This window comes from Schistocerca americana, chromosome 7 (genome assembly GCF_021461395.2).
Source record: "Schistocerca americana isolate TAMUIC-IGC-003095 chromosome 7, iqSchAmer2.1, whole genome shotgun sequence".
NCBI lineage: Eukaryota > Metazoa > Arthropoda > Insecta > Orthoptera > Acrididae > Schistocerca > Schistocerca americana.
Window position 1 is genome coordinate 82,668,398 of NC_060125.1, and position 17,902 is coordinate 82,686,299.

The 17,902-nt window shown below is 45.8% G+C and overlaps 1 protein-coding gene across 1 annotated transcript in view; it reads right to left on the bottom strand.

Moving 5' to 3' along the window:
* Nucleotides 1–17,902, bottom strand: part of LOC124622075 (guanine nucleotide exchange factor for Rab-3A-like) — a 500,693-nt gene that overhangs the window by 125,968 nt on the left and 356,823 nt on the right. Inside the window, exon 4 of the mRNA XM_047147648.1 lies at nt 5,302–5,475. The gene's annotated coding sequence lies outside the window, so the exon portion shown is untranslated. The remainder of the gene's footprint in view (nt 1–5,301; nt 5,476–17,902) is intronic.

Consider the following 17,902-nt stretch of genomic DNA (forward strand, 5'->3'; position numbering starts at 1 on the left):
ATGGGGTGCCATTGGTTACACGTCTCGGTCACCTTTTGTTCGCATTGAACAGTGGACGTTACATTTAAGAGGTGTTACGACACGTGGCTCTATCCTTCATTCGATCACTGCGAAACCCTACATTTCAGCAGGATAATGCACGACCGCATGTTGCAGGTCCTGTACGTGCCTTTCTGGATACAGAAAATGTTCGACTGCTGCCCTGGCCAGCACATTTTCCAGATCTCTCACCAATTGAAAAAGGGTGGTCAATGGTGGCCGAGCAACTGGCTCGTCACAATACGCCAGTCACTACTCTTGATGAACTGTGGTATCGTATTAGGGCTGTATGGGCAGCTGTACCTGTACACGCCATCCAAGCTCTGTTTGACTCAATGCCCAGGCGTATCAAGGCCGTTATTTCGGCCAAGGTGGTTGTTCTGGGTACTGATTTCTCAGGATCTATGCACCCAAATTGCGTGAAAATGTAATCACATGTCAGTCCTAGTATAATATATTTGTCCAATGTATACCGGTATATCATCTGCATTTCTTCTTGGTGTAGCAATTTTAATGGGCAGTAGAGTATTATATAAATTTTACTGTTAAGTTTTCCGATTCGTTTTCGAAATCATTCCGTGATTATTGTCATTGGAAGAATTCGACAAAAAAGCCGCTGAAGCCCGCCGAGATGTCGGCGACTTACGGCGGGACTGTTTACAGGGGGGGCAGAGGCTCACTTCTCGATGCCTACCTGCCAGTTGATGACACTAAGATTGATAGCCCATTTCACTTAGGAGCGGCGTCGTCAGTTGAGCCTGGCTCTACGAAGCTAATGGGAGCACAAATGCTTTCCGCCCGGGAATTAACATCGAGTGGAGGGCGCGGTGCAGCTACGGCGCAAGCAGTCTAGTTGGGGCGGGGCTGTGTCTGCGATATGAATATTCATCCAGTGGCGGTCCCGGCGCAGACGAGAGCCGCAGCACGGCGCAGCTGCCGCCAAACGCTAGGCGGCTGCCTGCCTGCAAGTCAATATTTGGCGCTGGAGGCGGCGACTAGCACCGTCCTCTGGCCGAGCGCGCCATTGTCCGGCGTAAGCAGCGCTGAGAGAGCCTCCTCAACAAGGCAGGTCCGCTCTCCAAGAGTCTAGAGGGTCGCCGCGCAGGCACCAACTGTTGCTGCCGTCCCGATGAGCGAATCAGCTTCGTTATTTCTTCACTGAGCAGCCAGAACACTATTCCCAACTACCTAATAGCCGTTATGTTCACCTTCGATACGACGCATCGTGGCATGGAAGCATTGAGGCCTTGGTAGATCGCTGGAGAGAGTTGACACCACATCTGCGTACACAAGTCACTGTTTTCCGTAAATTTCGGCGAGAAGACGATGAGCTCTGACGCCAAATTCAATCACATGCCAGGTGTGGTCGATCAGGTTTAGATCTGGGGAGCTGGGGTGCCAGTACATCAATTGGAACTCGCCACTGTGTTCCTCAAACCACTCCCGGTCTTATTACATGGAGCATTACCCTGTTGGAAAATGCCACTGCCGCCGGGGAACAGGTTCGTCAGGGTGTACGTGGTCTGCAACCACTGTACGATAGTCCTTGGCCGTCGTGGTGTCTTGCATGAGCTCCAATAGCCCCATGTATGCCCACTACAATGTTCCAAATGGTTCAAATGGCTCTACGGACTATGGGACTTAACATCTGAGGTCATCAGTCCCCTAGACTTAGAACTACTTAAACCTAACTAACCTAAGGACATCACACACATCCATGCCCACGGCAGGATTCGAGCCTGCGACTGTAGCAGCAGCGCGGTTCCGGACTGAAGCGCCTAGGATCGCTCGGCCACGGCGTAGAATGTTCCCCGGAGCATACTGGAGTCGCTGCCAGCTTGTCTCTGTCCCACAGTACAGGTGTCAAGGAGCTGTTCCCCTGGAAGACAACGGATTCGTGCCCTCTCATCGGCACGATGAAGAAGGTATCGGGATTCATCAGACCATGCGATGCTCTCCCACTGCGCCAACGTCCAGTGCCGATGGTCACATGCCCATTTCAGCCGTGGTTGCCGATGGTGTGGTGTTAATATTGGAACATGCATGGACCGTCAGCTGTGGATATCCATCGCCAGTAGTGTTCGGTGCACTGTGTGTTCACACATATTGTACTATATCCAGCAATGAAGTCTGATGTCTGGCCCACAAAAGTTAGCCGCCTGCCATGTTTTACCAATCTGCCCAGCCCACGACGTCTAACATCTGTAATGTGGGGAGGCCACCCAAACCCCAGACATTTGGACGTGATTTGAACCCTGGTTTCGCCATATGTTGAAGACACTCACCACTGCACTCTTCGAACACCCGAGAAGACAATGCAGTTTCCGAAACGCTCGTCCGGAGCCTCCGGGTCGTCACAATCTGCCCTAGGTCAAACTCAGACAGATCACGTGGCTTCCCCATTTCACACACGGACAGCACGCTCACTGATACTACATGCACCGTGCGCGTGTCTGACTAACAGTCAGTCCTCGACAGGTGACGGTGCTGTCGCCTGGACGGGTTAATATAGAAAGTAGGCCGGTGGTCATAATGTCCTGGCTGATCAGTGTATATTGAAAGAATTAGCTGCCCACGTGGCGTTCCGTCGTCGCTTATGTATTTCATTTTTACGAGGGTGAGCGCAAAGTCTTTGTGGTACATGAAGTATTAGTTTTATATGATCTGTGGATATACCTCCAGGGTATGAAACCGGTCGTCATACAGTGAAAGCACAATAAACAGCTATTGCGTATTTGGACTTCTAACATCGGACATAGTAAAATAGTCTAGTGCATTAATCAGACATGGTAAAATAGTCTAATACATGCACTAGGCTATTTTACCATGTCTGATTTTAAATTGTTTGATTGTTCTTCGCATTATATTTCAAATATTGCTGAACATAATTTTAATGCGTAAACAACACTGAAGCGTCAAAGAAACTGGTATAGGCATGCGTAATAAAATACAAAGACATGTAAACTCGCAGAATACGGCGCTGCGGTCGGCAACGCTTATATAAGACAAGTATTAGATCGGTTACTGCTGTTACAATGGCAGGTTATCAAAATTTAAGTGTATTTGAACGTGGTGTTATAGTCCGCGCACGAGCTATGGGACACAGCATGATCGGACACAGCACCTCCAAGGTAGCGATGAAGTGGGGATTCTCCCGTACGACCACTTCACGAGTGTACCGTGAATATCAGGAATGGTTCAAATGGCTCTGAGCACTATGGGACTCAACTGCTGAGGTCATTAGTCCCCTAGAACTTAGAATTAGTTAAACCTAACTAACCTAAGAACATCACAAACATCCATGCCCGAAGCAGGATTCGAACCTGCGACCGTAGCGGTCTTGCGGTTCCAGACTGCAGCGCCTTTAACCGCACGGCCACTTCGGCCGGCGAATATCAGGAATCCGGTAAAACATCAAATCTCCGACATTGTTGCGGCCGGAAAAAGATCCTGCAAGAACGGGACCAACGGAAGTGAAGAGAATCGTTAAACGTGACAGAAGTGCAACCATACCGCAAATTACTGCAGATTTCAATGCTGGGCCGTCAACAAGTGTCAGCGTGTGAACCATCCAACGATATGGGCTTACGGAACCGAAGGCCCACTCGTGTACCCTTGATGACAGCACGACACAAAGCTTTACGCTTCGCCTGAGCCTGTCAGCACCGACATTCGATTGTTGATGACTGGAAACATGTTGTGTGGTCGGACGAGTCTCAATTCAAACTGTATTGAGCGGATGGACGTGTACGGGTATGGAGACAGCCTCATGAATACATGGACCCTGCATGACAGCAGGGGACTAAGCTGGTGAAGGCTCTGTAATGGTATGGGGCGTGTGCAGTTTGAGTGATATGGGACCCTTGATACATCTAGATACGGCTCTGACAGGTGATCCAGACGTAAGCATCCTGTCTGATTACCTGCATCCATTCATGCCCATTGTGCATTCCGACGGACTTCGGCAATTTCAGTAGGACAATGCTACACCCCACACGTCGACAATTGCTACAGAGTGTCCCCAGGAACACTCCTCTGAGTTCAAACGCTTCCGCTGGCCACCAAACTCCTCAGACATTAACATTATTAAGCTTATCTGGGATGACTTGCAGCGTGATGTTCAGAAGAGATCTCCAATCTCTGTTACTCTTACGGATTTATGCACTGCGCTGCAGGATCCATGGTGTCAGTTCCCTCCAGCACTACTTCAGACATTTGTCGAGTCCATGTGACGTCGCGTTGCGGCACTTGTGTGTGCTCACGGGTGCCCTACACGATATTAGGCAGCTGTACCTGTTTCTTTGGCTCTCTAGTGTATATTCAGAGAATGTCGAACAATTATCCGACCGCGGTGGCCGAGCGGTTCTAGGCACTTCAGTCCGGAACCGCGCTGCTGCTACGGTCGCAGGTTCGAATCCTGCCTCGGGCGTGGATGTGTGCTGCCTCGGGCGTGGATGTGTGTGATGTCCCTACGTTAGTTAGGTTTAAGTAGTTCTAAGTCTAGGGGACTGATGACCTCAGATGTTAAGTCCCCTAGTGCTTAGAGCCATTTTTTTTTCGAACAATGACCTTGACGTATACGAGCTCTCGACACGTTAACTGGTCTGTGACGACAGCGGAAGAAAACCGGACACGAGGACGACGTGTATTCACTAAATGGTGGTTCATTACCATAAAAAAAAATTTTACAGCAGACGTCGGAAAAATTACAGAAATAAGTGATCAGTTACAAAACCTGCTATTAGCCGATACACGTAAGTTGCAATGCCCAAAAGAATACACGAATTGCGCGCTTTCTTGGTCGTTGGGCCATAGCTGTGACACTGGACTTCATCATTTTGTTCGCACTGGATGTGCTTTTTATGTTTCTCGTCTGAAGCAGCTACTGCACACCGAACCTTTTCCAAGCATCACTGTTCTACTGGAGCAGTTGTGTTGTTGCATATAATTCATCACTTAATTTTCGTGTTACACCTTCGACAATGTATTAACATATAGCTTTGTTAGAAGCCAGATGAACCCGAGACTCACTCTTTTCTTTTTTACCTTATCAGTGCTTCTTTTCAACGCTAGGATCGTGCACTCAGTTTCCACACTAAGCTACGACTAGCCTCACACTCCTGTTCTCAGACTCGTCATACTCGCCGAAATGCAGCGGAAAGGAGCGAACAGCGGCGCCTTGATTTCCAATGTATGCAACCCTCAGCATCATACGCGTACTCGCCACGCTTGTGGTCTCCACAGTATCCAGTGTGTACTCACCCGCGCAGTGATCCAGGCCCCGCGGCCGCTGTGGCACGAGGATGGGACTGAGGCGGCGTTCCTGGAAGGCGGCCTTCACATTGGCGGCGGTTGCTGCGTGGGCGGTGGCGGCGGCACGGCCAGGGGCAGGGGCTGGAGATAGCAGCGGCAGGAAGCCGGGGCGATACCGCAAGCCTGCAACACCAGGCGCCGTGTCTGCTGGGGAGCCACACACACACACACACACACACACACACACACACACACACACCTTTCACGCACTGATTGCCACTTATTAACTGTGTGGTCCACAGATACTAAGCCAGAATGAAAAATGCTCCTATCCTAGCATAAAAAAAGGCGAATACGTCCTGAGGAGAGTTACGGAAATACCAGAAGGGAACTAGCTTCTTGCCTTATCTGGCCCCTTCAAAGACATTTAAATCAAAACATCTTGACATTTCTGCTTTTCTACACTACTGCACATTAAAATTGCTACACCAAGAAGAAATGCAGATGATAAACGGGTATTCATTGGACAAATATACTATACTAGAACTCACATGTGATTACATTTTCACGCAGTTTGGGTGCATAGGTCCTGAGAAATCAGTACCCAGAACAACCACCTCTGGCCGCAATAACGGCCTTGATACGCCTGGGCATTGAGCCAAACACAGCTTGGATGGCATGTACACGTGCAGCTGCCCATGCAGCTTCAACACGACATGAAGAGTAGTGACTGGCGTATTGTGAAGAGCCAGTTGCTCAGCCACCATTAACCACCCTTTTTCAATTGGTGAGACATCTGGAGAATCTGCTGGCCAGGGCAGCAGTCTAACTTTTTTTGTATCCAGAAAGGCCCGTACAGGACCTGCAACATGCGGTCGTGCATTATCCTGCTGAAATGTAGGGTTTCGCAGGGATCGAATGAAGGGTACAGCCACGAGTCGCAACGCATCTGAAATGTAACGTTCACTGTTCAAAGTACCGTCAATGCGAACAAGAGGTGACCGAGACGTGTAAGCAATGGCACCCCCATACCATCACGGCGGATGAAACGACAGTATGGCGATGACGAATACACGCTTTCAATGTGCGTTCACCGCGATGTCGCCATACACGGATGCGACCATCATGATTCTGTAAACAGAACCTGGATTCATCCGAAAAAATGACGTTTTGCCATTCGTGCACCCAGGTTCGTCGTTGAGTACACCATCGCCGGCGCTCCTATCTGTGATGCAAAGTTAAGGGTAACTGTGCGAGGTGCCAGGGCTAGCAGTGTATTTAACACTAAATTCTTCTAGAATCTACATATGTAAATGATGCTCTAAGCCCCCCCTATTCTAACTCCGACTTTTGCTGTTGCACAAGGATTAAAAAAAAATACGCGAACTGACTCTAATCAACCCTGCCAGTGGAGTAGAAGAGAGTTTGGCACATGCAATAATTTAATTTGATAAATAAGTTAAATAAACGAAGGTTTCATTAACATACTGAGGAATGATAGGGTTGCTCTACCGATTAACAGAATGAAAGTTCTGTCCAAAAATAACAATATGATTTATTAAGACTAAACACAAAATAATAAACAAAAACACATGAAACTTTACAATACATCAAGTTGGCTCAAATTGGATACTCAAACAAACACTGTGAATGTGAAGTTGTCCCTGAACTAGATTGTGAGGATTATGATGAAGTGGTATGTGGAGCCAATTCCTTGCAACTCAAATCTTAAGAGAAAACACATAGCCAACCCAACATTAATTGCTGCTACCCAAGACAGATCAAAGTTGGAAAAAGACGAACAGAGCGCGCTCTGCTGAGCTCTGATTATCACCTAGGAAAATCGCTGTCTGCCGGTGCTGTGGACATACCTTACCAATCTGTCTTCGTAACTGCAAGAACACGATTTGGCGTACCGGAGGCGATGGCTGGTTGCTTCGACGTCCTCGACCGAAAGGCGAGAGCCGACTCCCTAGAGCACCCGTACAGGCCGACACACAACATTCCCGCCCCCACGACAGTGGCCGTGGTCAAATGTTCCAATCAGCAACTCGAAAACCGGCGGAAAATTCCACTCTATTGCTGGAGCACTACCATTCCACCAATGGAGATTCTTGGCGCCAATTTCTGCGCTGATTTTGCTACGGCACGGAGCTATGCCCTGAGCAAGCCAATCACAGTTACTATTTTGCAGAAAGCGCAGGAATTTTCCCGCCACAACTGCCTGGGTACACAAGTCATTCCCACGCCTCGCTGGTAGCCCGCCAGAAAGTGTTTTCGCTAAGTTTCTGCGAAGTAACGAAACCTCTAGCCCAGCCGCTACTTCAGACCCCTCCGGGCGTGTCTTTTGACAATGTCGGCGTCTGCAAAGCATTCACTCGACTTCCTCACACCCGTCGGCTTAACCCTTTCCAGATCAGCAGAGCCCGCCTGTCACCGGACCACCCGGGTGACGAGAGACGCTGCGTGGGAAGTCCGCGTGTGAAGGAATAGCGACTTTTCACTGCATGCAATTAGAGAGGAAAATCGTAAGATAGAAATATGAGAGGGGGCTCATGCCACCTCTCAACTGCAGCCATGGTCTCCGAGCTGATAGTCCATGCTGCTGCAAACGTCGTCGAACTGTTCATGCAGATGGTTGCTGTCTTGCAAATGTCTCCATCTGTTGACTCAGGGATCGAGGCGTGGCTGCACGATCCGTTACAGCCATGCGGATAAGATGCCTGTCATCTCGACTGCTAGTGATACGAGGCCGTTGGGATCCAGCACGGCGTTCCGTATTACCCTCCTGAACCCACCGATTCCATATTCTGCTAACACTCATTGGATCTCGACCAACGCGAGAAGCAATGTCGCGATACGATAAACCGCAATCGCGATAGGCTACAATCCGACCTTTATCAAAGCCGGAAACGTGATGGTACGCATTTCCCCACCTTACACGAGGCATCACAACAACGTTTCACCAGGCAACGCCGGTCAACTGCTGTTTTTGTTGTAAGTAGGCTGTTTAGGTTTTTATATTGGTAACGCCACGTAGCGCTCTGTATGAAAATCACTGCCTGTGCTGTGTGCAGTCTGTGGCTGGTTTGCATTGTTGTTGACCATTGTAGTGTTGGGCAGTTGGCTGTTAATAGCGCGTAGCGTTGCACAGTTGGAGGTGAGCCGCCAGCAGTGGTGGATGTGGGGAGAGAGATGGCGGAGTTTTGAAATTTGTAAGACTGGATGTCATGAACTGCTATATAAATTATGACTTTTGAACACTATTAAGGTAAATACATTGTTTGTTCTCTATCAAAATCTTTCATTTGCTAACTATGCCTATCAGTAGTTAGTGCCTTCAGTAGTTTGAATCTTTTATTTAGCTGGCAGTAGTGGCGCTCGCTGTATTGCAGTAGTTCGAGTACCCAAGATTTTTGTGAGGTAAGCGATTTGTGAAACGCATAGGTTAATGTTAGTCAGGGCCATTCTTTTGTAGGGATTTTTGAAAGTCAGATTGCGTTGCACTAAAAATATTGTGTGTCAATTTGAGCACAGTCATGTATAATTGTTCAAAGGGGACGTTTCATATTCTACGAGATCGGTTGGAAAGTTTCCTCATGTTAGCACGTTGTAGGTGTCACCACTGGCGCCAACCTTGTGTGAATGCTCTTGTAAGCTAATCATTTGCATATCACAGTATCTTCTTCCTGTCGGTTGAATTTCGCTTCTGTAGCACGCCATCTTCGTGGTGTAGCAATTTTAATGGCCAGTAGTGTATTTCTTAGTATTAATAATGTTACATGTTACATGATGCCATCATGTCATCCAACACTGAATTTCTCATTTCGTGCAATATGGAACCACCTGTCATTACAGTATAGGATGCATGGATCCCCAGTCTGAGATACTCCGTATTATTGATCCACACCCACTCTTAGACATTTCCTATTGCAAATCCATGCTGATTCTCGGATACTTTCTACTGTAGATGCACCCCACTCTCTAAAAGCACATAAGGTTGTTTATTTGTTCCTACAACCCTCACCATGCAAGTAACAGGGGTTGGGTCAAAGAGCGCTCACTGCGCTGGGGGAGTAGGTTAAACTCACAAAAAAGCGAGATGTTCTGATTTGAATGTCCCAGACGTTGCCAGATAAGTCCAAAAACTAGTTCTCTTTTTCCACATCCCAAACTCTGCCCAGGACATATTCACCTTTTTTATGCTACGACAGTAGCATTTTTTATTCTGGCTCCCAACTTCTACTCTACCATAATCTTCACATCAGACCGTCATACCTTGGCAACCGACGTCGTTTTTCTTGACTCAGGCGATGATTGGTCCGATGTGCGTTTTTTATTGTTTTTCTAACCACGTAGCTAATCTCGTGGCAACGGATAAAACTTTCACAAAACAAAGACCATTAATTACATATATTTGTCTAACTTACTACAAAATTTGAACTGACTCGCACAAGTTTGAAACATAGAAATAGTGCGCGTGAAAAATAAACCTCACAAAAACTCTTATTTATTTGATTCATTTTGCGTCATTTGCGTGCATTCAACTCACAAGAAAGAATTTTACGTCTTACATTTAGCTCTGCTTTAAATCATCGTATATCGACAACGGATAAGGATTACGGGATTTGAAAAAAATCGTTTTGAATTTATCCATTTGTCTACCTGATCTATTCGAGATTCGGTTCTGCGCTCTTTAATGATGACTGTTTTTGCATGTAAAATCCGAACGGTGCACACTCAAATGGTGCCTTCACCTAAGCATTAATTTTAGTCCAGTTAAAATCTCTTGCAAAAGTAACTAGTCGATTCGCACAATTTTCCTGGGCGCCAGCTAAGTTTGTCGTTCAAACCTTGCTTAATATACCGAAACATAGCTGCAGTAAGACAAGACGATCGAATGGCTATACAAATGACTGCTGATCCGGGCTAAACCAAAAATATAGCCATTATGGCCGAGAATAACAGGAGCTTTTCACCCAACGTTCCTAGCTGAAATAGGAACCGAGCACCAAGACTCTCCCAGACCGCGATTCTGCACTCGTCCTTCTTCAGTATGTAACGATAAGGGCCAGTCGCATGAAAACGAGAGATGGGGAAAAAGAACTAAACGGTTCATTATTTCAAAAGTGGTCTCCAAAACCTTTATTACATTTATCCGACTGTGAGACAAAACGATCAACGCCTTCATGGAAAAATGTCTGCACTTGTTTACGGAACCATGATTGTATCCAAGTGTGCAGCTCTTCAAGCGAAGCAAATCAATGGCTACGAATATCTTTCTTTGGGACTCCAAAAATTCGGAAATTGCACGGGAAGAGATCGGTGTTCCACGGAGGATGTGTAAAGCGTTTTCCAGCGAAAGTTCTGCATGGCCGTGCGGTTCTAGGCGCTTCAGTCCGGGACCGCGGGACTGCTACGGTCGCAGGTTCGAATCCTGCCTCGGGCATGGATGTGTGTGATGTCCTGAGGTTAGTTAGGTTTAAGTAGTTCTAAGTTATAGGGGATGATGACCTAAGATGTTAAGTCCAATAGTGCTCAGAGCCTTTTTTTTTTTTTTTTTTTTTTTTTGAAAGTTCTGCAGCGTAATCGAAACAACCTTGCCAACATGTCGGCCCTCCCAATTCGGCCGAAGAGCTGCACTCGTGGGTACGACCACGGTGTTCCGTAGACAGCCGCAAACATTTTCCAGGAAGCCATTTTCCGTCGTGTCTGAAAGTGTGACAGATGTATTAACAGTTATGGCGCTTACTTTTGAAATAATAAACAGTATGCTTACTTTTTTTATGTCTGTCTCGTTTCCATTTGACTGCACCTCACACTTGCAGAACTCCTCGTGATATGAGAAGTGCTATAGATTTACAAATACTATACGGTGTCTCACAGTGGATGCGTACACCGCAGATGCATCAATTTTGCTCGTTTTTCGCGCGACTGCAGTACATATGTTGCTCTAGTACTACGTGCTTCCGAAGTTTTTTTCGGGAAACCGAGGTCCAAAGTTTCACGAACGGGGTGTTGAATGTCGTACGAGAGCGACATCTGTCGCAATCGGCTAACGTACTTTTGGTCTCATCCTATTTTATCCGAGTCACTTTTTTTTCTGATCTACCAAACACAGGCACCGCTACAATGAATCAAGTCTCTTCTCAGACTAATAATAATAATAGCAATAATAATGACAATTATTAATGCGGTACATTCGTAGTGAGGGATAATCGAGATGTAATAAGGAATTATACTGAAATGACCATGTATTTACGGACACACTGATGCTCATATCGAAAATACAGTTTATATTATGCTAAGTAGGTGTATCCCTGTATGTCTTCCCGCCATACACACACTTTTCTTCTATTTTAGCCATCTATGTCCCATGTAAATTAATTTCCTCGTGATTTCGGCTTATTGTCTGATTTTCAGTCCTTCCGCTATTTCTTCATAATTTCGCGCTGTTACTTTCTTCTTTCATTTGTCCATACAATAATGCGCTTTATGAACTTTTCCTGGAAACTCCAAACTTCCTAACACTGTTTCGAAAAATTGGTCCGCCTGAAGTTCATTTCCGCTTAGTCCTTTTTCGCTTTAACTGATTTGTGCCTTGGGATTTTTAAATGGTCAATTTTATTTTTTAAGATTGCCTTTCCGGGTCCATTCGAACCAAACAACCATAAAACGAAATTCTCCTTTTCTTGAGAGGTTCAGATAGTTTTTCAGTTTGGGTGTGGATTTCTTCAATTATTACTTCTCGTGAAGCACTCCCAACTTTTCTTGCGTATTCCTTTCTTTCTCGGTTATTCAGGTAGCAGAAGTGGATTTAGTTCTTAGACACATTATGTGAATGAACTGATCACACATAGTGACAGTGGAAGCGATTTCGCTACGGAGATAAAAAATTTAAACGTGAGAAGCATTTTGCGCCTTATTCGTTAGCGTCGCATTTCTGGTGCGTTCCACTGACGACAGAGGTCGCGAAAGTTCAGCGGAGGCCTCCATGGGCCGTGACTCGAATCAAGAAACAGCAGAAAAGCGTCGCGTGAATGCTGAACAGTCCAATACAACGAGTTCCATTACGACGGCGTTGTTCGTCTTGCAAGGAGAAAAACCCATTAAGGGGCTCCGGAAAGGCTCAAAATCATGAAAAGTTCAATTTTTACTTTTTTGCGTTTTCTGAATCTGCAGACTATTACCTTTTAATAGATATATAATTTATTCAATTCCGAAGACTACAACTATTTTTAAAAAAATTTTGAAATGTGTTCTACATGGGCGTGACCCACTGTGGCGCTGTTAAACTGCTGTCAAATGGTGTTATTATTAACGTCCGTGTTCATCAGGTACATTTTAGTGATGTGAGATAAAGTATGTGTTGTGGCTAACCTGTGATGGTTCAATATATATCGCTGGTGTGATTGTCGATTGTTTCATGTTTATTTACTCTGTCGTTATCCCGAAAATATTCGTAATTAATTCTGTTTCTTGAGTCTCTGTTTTGTTGAAGTATAATAATGAGTAAAAGTAAAGTTATTAGAAATCCTCTGAAGGCTTTTAAGAAAAGGAGAAATGTTGGAAAGCCAAAGGTATGTGTTATTACTGTAAACAATAAAGACGATAACCAAGTGAGTGAACCTAACCTCTCAAGTACACCTGCCCATAGCAGTCAAAGTGGGAAAGAAAATACTTCACAGAAGAAGCTTGGTTCAATGAGTGAAAACTATGAATGTTTTATGGGCGAATCGGATGTGAATGAAATATTTGATATGTCGGTTCTCAAAGGAATTTTTTCAAACTGTGTAAGATGTATTCATTGTAGTGAAGTTGGTCTGGAACTCTCCATAATAAAGCACGTAGGACTTGCTAGTGAAATACAACTGAAATGTGATAAGTGTTCATACATGACCACCTTTTGGAACAGTGTTGCAGTAACTGCAACTGAAGAAAATGGTAGCAAAATCTACGAACACCACAACGAGCGATGCTTGCTTTAGACAAGGAACGCCTTCGGGCTGCAGACAGGGCTGTAAAGAGTCTAGAAATACAAGCAAGAGTAAACAGGAGGAGGAACAAGAGGAAGCTGGAGGAGGAGTTTGCAGAGGATGAAGATAATCCATCCTATGGACCTGGAATGCACTAAAAAGTTAATCCAATCTTTGTCGCTCGATTTCCAAAACTTTTATTTTCTCATACTAATTACATGTTTTCTAAGGATCTTCCAAACATATTTGTTTCAAACTTTCAGTAAATGCTACACAGTACCTTCTGCATAATTTAACACAGCCTTTTCCCAAAAACTGTATATTTTTGAATATATAAATAAAAAATTGCAAAAAAAATGTTGTGAATTTTCATTACAATTGAAAAAATCATCTTTAATAACTGAACTAAAATTTTGTAAAATCCCTGTGTTAAGTTGTAGCCCATATTCCAATAAATAATCTGTAAAAAGTTCAACTTCCTACCTCAAATACTTTGTGAGGAAAGATGTAATTTATAAGTGTTATTTTAACATTCCAAGTATAGGGCGTTCCGGAGCCCCTTAAGAGATTCCGACAGCGACTGGAGTGGATCGCCGGAGTCACCCCTTAATTCCAAATGGTATGCGCAGTCGTGCTTCTGCTAATACGCATTAAGCCCCCTTTTACCCGGAATCGACTGCACGCGGACGTGCAACGCCGAAAAAGAATTCTATCTGGTGTAAACGCCAGGCGCGCGCGTTCAGCAAACGACATTCGGTCGTGCTCAGTTTGCCTTCACTTGTGTGCCCCACTGTTACGCTGGTTACCGACCTTTTAGCGTACCATCAAAGACAGTTCGCGTACTCTCCCCTAGCCGCACGGAAATCTTTCGTATGCTTTCTTGCCAGCTTCTGTTGTTGTTGTTGTTGTTGTTGTTGTTGTCGTCATTGTCGTCGTTGTTGTTATGTGTTGCATGAGGGACGTTGTGGTCACCGAAGAAAATGTATTGTTGCTGGTAGAAGAATATAGACACCTTACGTGCTTCTGGGATCCGAGAGATTCACAGCACGAATGCGGCAGGAAAAGCAATACAATTGGCAGAAAATTGCCAATGCACTGAAGGGGATTACTGGAGACGTCAGACTATGAATGCATTAGACGCTTGCAATGGCGGGAAGGGGGTGAACAAGCACAAGCTCTGTAATTCTTTTTACAGAATATGTACAGCACAATTAATATCCTTGAACGTAAACCAGCACGAATATGCTATTATGCTGATTAAAATCTGAACTACACTAAAGAACTGATCATTATGGTTGCTTACATCCGCGGTACATCGCTGATGTTTCGCTGTTATGTTTAAGGCTTTTGATGATACATAAAAATGGTTTACCTGGGATCACGCAATCTGTCTTTTAACAACCGAAACAGCAAATTTTATCAAGGAGTCTATGTGACAGGTCGTATTTCCGGTAATCCCTACCAGACAAAACAGAATGGATTGCCGGACAATTCGCCCATTACAGATAATCTGGTCAGACATGTTTGTGACAACGTACTGATGATAGTCCATCAAGTTATCCCGCCGCTACAGCTTACGACCTCTGCATTTGGAACAAGTATCAAAGAAGTCTTTCTTTCAACGCTCACTTCATGCTCTGTCCTTATTGGGTAACGGTTGTTAAACGTCTATTACAGTGGAACGCGCGCTCGCTGAGATCAAATAAAGACAGTTTGCTTGGCTTCCCCAAAACACGCGACATATTAGTTCAAATGATTCAATGGCTCTGAGCACTATGGGATTTAACATCTGAGGTCATCAGTCCCCTAGACTTAGAACTACTTAAACCTAACTAACCTAAGGACAACACACACATCCATGCCCGAGGCAGGATTCGAACCTGCGACCATAGCAGTAAAGCGGTTCCGGACTGAAGCGCCTAGAACCGCTCGGCCGGCGCGACATATCAGTCTGCGTTGGTGCTACATCCGACTCAGCATATTTCAATTCCGGGCTATCATTTCCCGCGAAGAGATCGCGATGATGGATATGGCGATACTGCTATCTTGATTAAACATGGAACTGACTACACGCCCCTGCATGTAGATCTGTGAGAAACTGGTGATGCAGTAGGAGTGACTTGAAAGGCTACTGGACATAACACACTGAAGTGCCACAATAAACTGATATAGGCATGCATATTCAAAACAGCCAGAATACGGCGCTGCGGTCGGCAACGCCTACATAAGACAAAAAGTGTCTGGCGCAGTTGTTAGATCGGTTAGTGCTGCTGCAATGGCAGGTTATCAAGATTTAAGTGAGTTTGAACGTGGTGTTATAGTCGGCGCACGAGCGATGGGACACATTATCTCCGAGGTGGCGAGGAAATGGGGACTTTCCCGAACGACCATTTCACGAGTGTGTCGTGAATATCAGTAATCCGGCAAAACATCAAATCTCCGACATCGCTGCAGCCGAAAAAATACCCCGCAAGAACGGGGCCAATGACGACTGAAGAGAATCGTTCAACATGACAGAAGTGCAACCCTTCCGCAAATTGCTCGAGATTCCAATGGTGGCCCATCAGCAAGTGTCAGCATGCGAGCCATTCAACGAAACATCAGCGATATGGGCTTTCGGAGCCGAAGGCCCACTCGTGTAGCCTTGATGACGCACGACATTAAGCTTCACGCCCTGCCTGGGCCCGTCAAAACCGACATTTGACTGTTGATGGCTTGAAACATGTTTCCTGGGCGGGTGAGTATCGTTTAAATTATATCGAACGGATGGACGTGTGCGGCTGTGGAGACAACCTTATGAATCCATGGACACTGCATGTCAGCAGGTGACTGTTCAACGTGGTGGAGGCTCTGTAATGGTGTGCAGTTGGAGTGATATGGGTCCCTGATACGTCTAGGTACGACTCTGATAGGTGACACGTACTTAATCATCCTGTCTGTTTACCTGCGTCCATTCATGCCCATTGTGCATTCCGACGGACTTGGGCAATTCCAGCAGAACAATGTGACACCACACGCGTCCAGAATTGCTACAGAGTGGCTCCAAGGACACTCTTCTGAGTTTGAATATTTCCGCTGGCCCCAAAACCTTCCAGAAATAAACATTATTGAGCATATCTAGGATGACTTGGAACGTGGTGTTCCAAAGAGATCTCCACCCCCTTCTTCGTATTCTTATGGATTTATGGACAGCACTGCAGAATTCATGGTGTCAGTTCCCGCCAGCACTACTTCAGACATCAGTCGAGTCCATGACACATCGTGTTGCGGCACTTCTGCGTGCTCGCGTGGGCCCTATAAGAATTAGGAAGGTGTACCAGTCTCTTTAGCTCTTCGGTATATAAATCTCTTATCAGTACACCGAGCACCAGATGCGAATATAAATTGTGATAGATTGTGTGATTTGATCTGCACTAATGAGCAACCAAAGATAATAATAGGTGATGCCACTGTGCATTATTCAGCTTGGGATCCGTCACGTAGAGACAGAATAGGAACACTGATAGCGGAGGTAACAGAACAGGACAACCTTACAATACTAAATGATTGTACACCTATTCGGCTCACCAGGTCAATGCAACAACCCAGTTCTGTGAACATTTGTTTCTCATCGCCTACCACTGCGATAGCCGCCACGTGGGGGGTACCGGTACTGCATGAAACTGCATGGACCACCAACCAATTTTGATAATACTACCATATTGCGCGCATGCCGGTACTCTTCCACTGTAGAAATGGAATACTAGCAAGGTCAACTGGTGATCATGTCAAGTGAAGATTGCGGAGGAACTGACCAACTATGCTGAACGCAACAACGCCTGCGAAAACTATGATAATTTACTACAAATGATGGATCACTATGTCGATACCGCGCTACCACGCTGTAGTTCGTTCCGCGCGGACAGTACATAGTGACCGAGCGAGGTGGCGCAGTGGTTAGACACTGGACTCGTATTCGGGAGGACGACGGTTCAATCCCGTCTCCGGCCATCCTGATTTAGGTTTTCCGTGATTTCCCTAAATCGTTTCAGGCAAATGCCGGGATGGTTCCTTTGAAAGGGCACGGCCGATTTCCTTCCCCATCCTTCCCTCACCCGAGCTTGCGCTCCGTCTCTAATGACCTCGTTGTCGACGGGACGTTAAGCACTAATCTCCTCCTCCTCCACAGTACATAGTGCACTTTCACCAGTTTGGTAGGATGAAGATTGTACTACTGCTATTGCAGAAATGCGGGCAGCTTTGGAAGCTTATAGGCGACGCCCAACGTCTGAACATTATGTGCAATTCAATCGTGTACAGGCGAAAGCCAAGTACCTATTGAAAAGAAAGGAAAGGAAAGGACCAGCTGGTAAATCCTTTGTGACAGTCTGAACCAATCCACAATAATTTAAAATAATATAAATCGTATTCTCAGAACGTCCGCTAGGTGTGATACATTCGTCATGCGCTCGCCACCCGTTCTGACTGCAATTTCACACTCCGTCGCGCCGAACGGGCAGTGATACACGGTATGGAAAACGTCCAACTGGAGGATGACCAGCTTCATCATCTCACTGAACCATTCTGCGACAAGAATCTTCACAGGACACTGGCACAAGATACGAATACCGCTCCCAGACCGGACAACATATTCT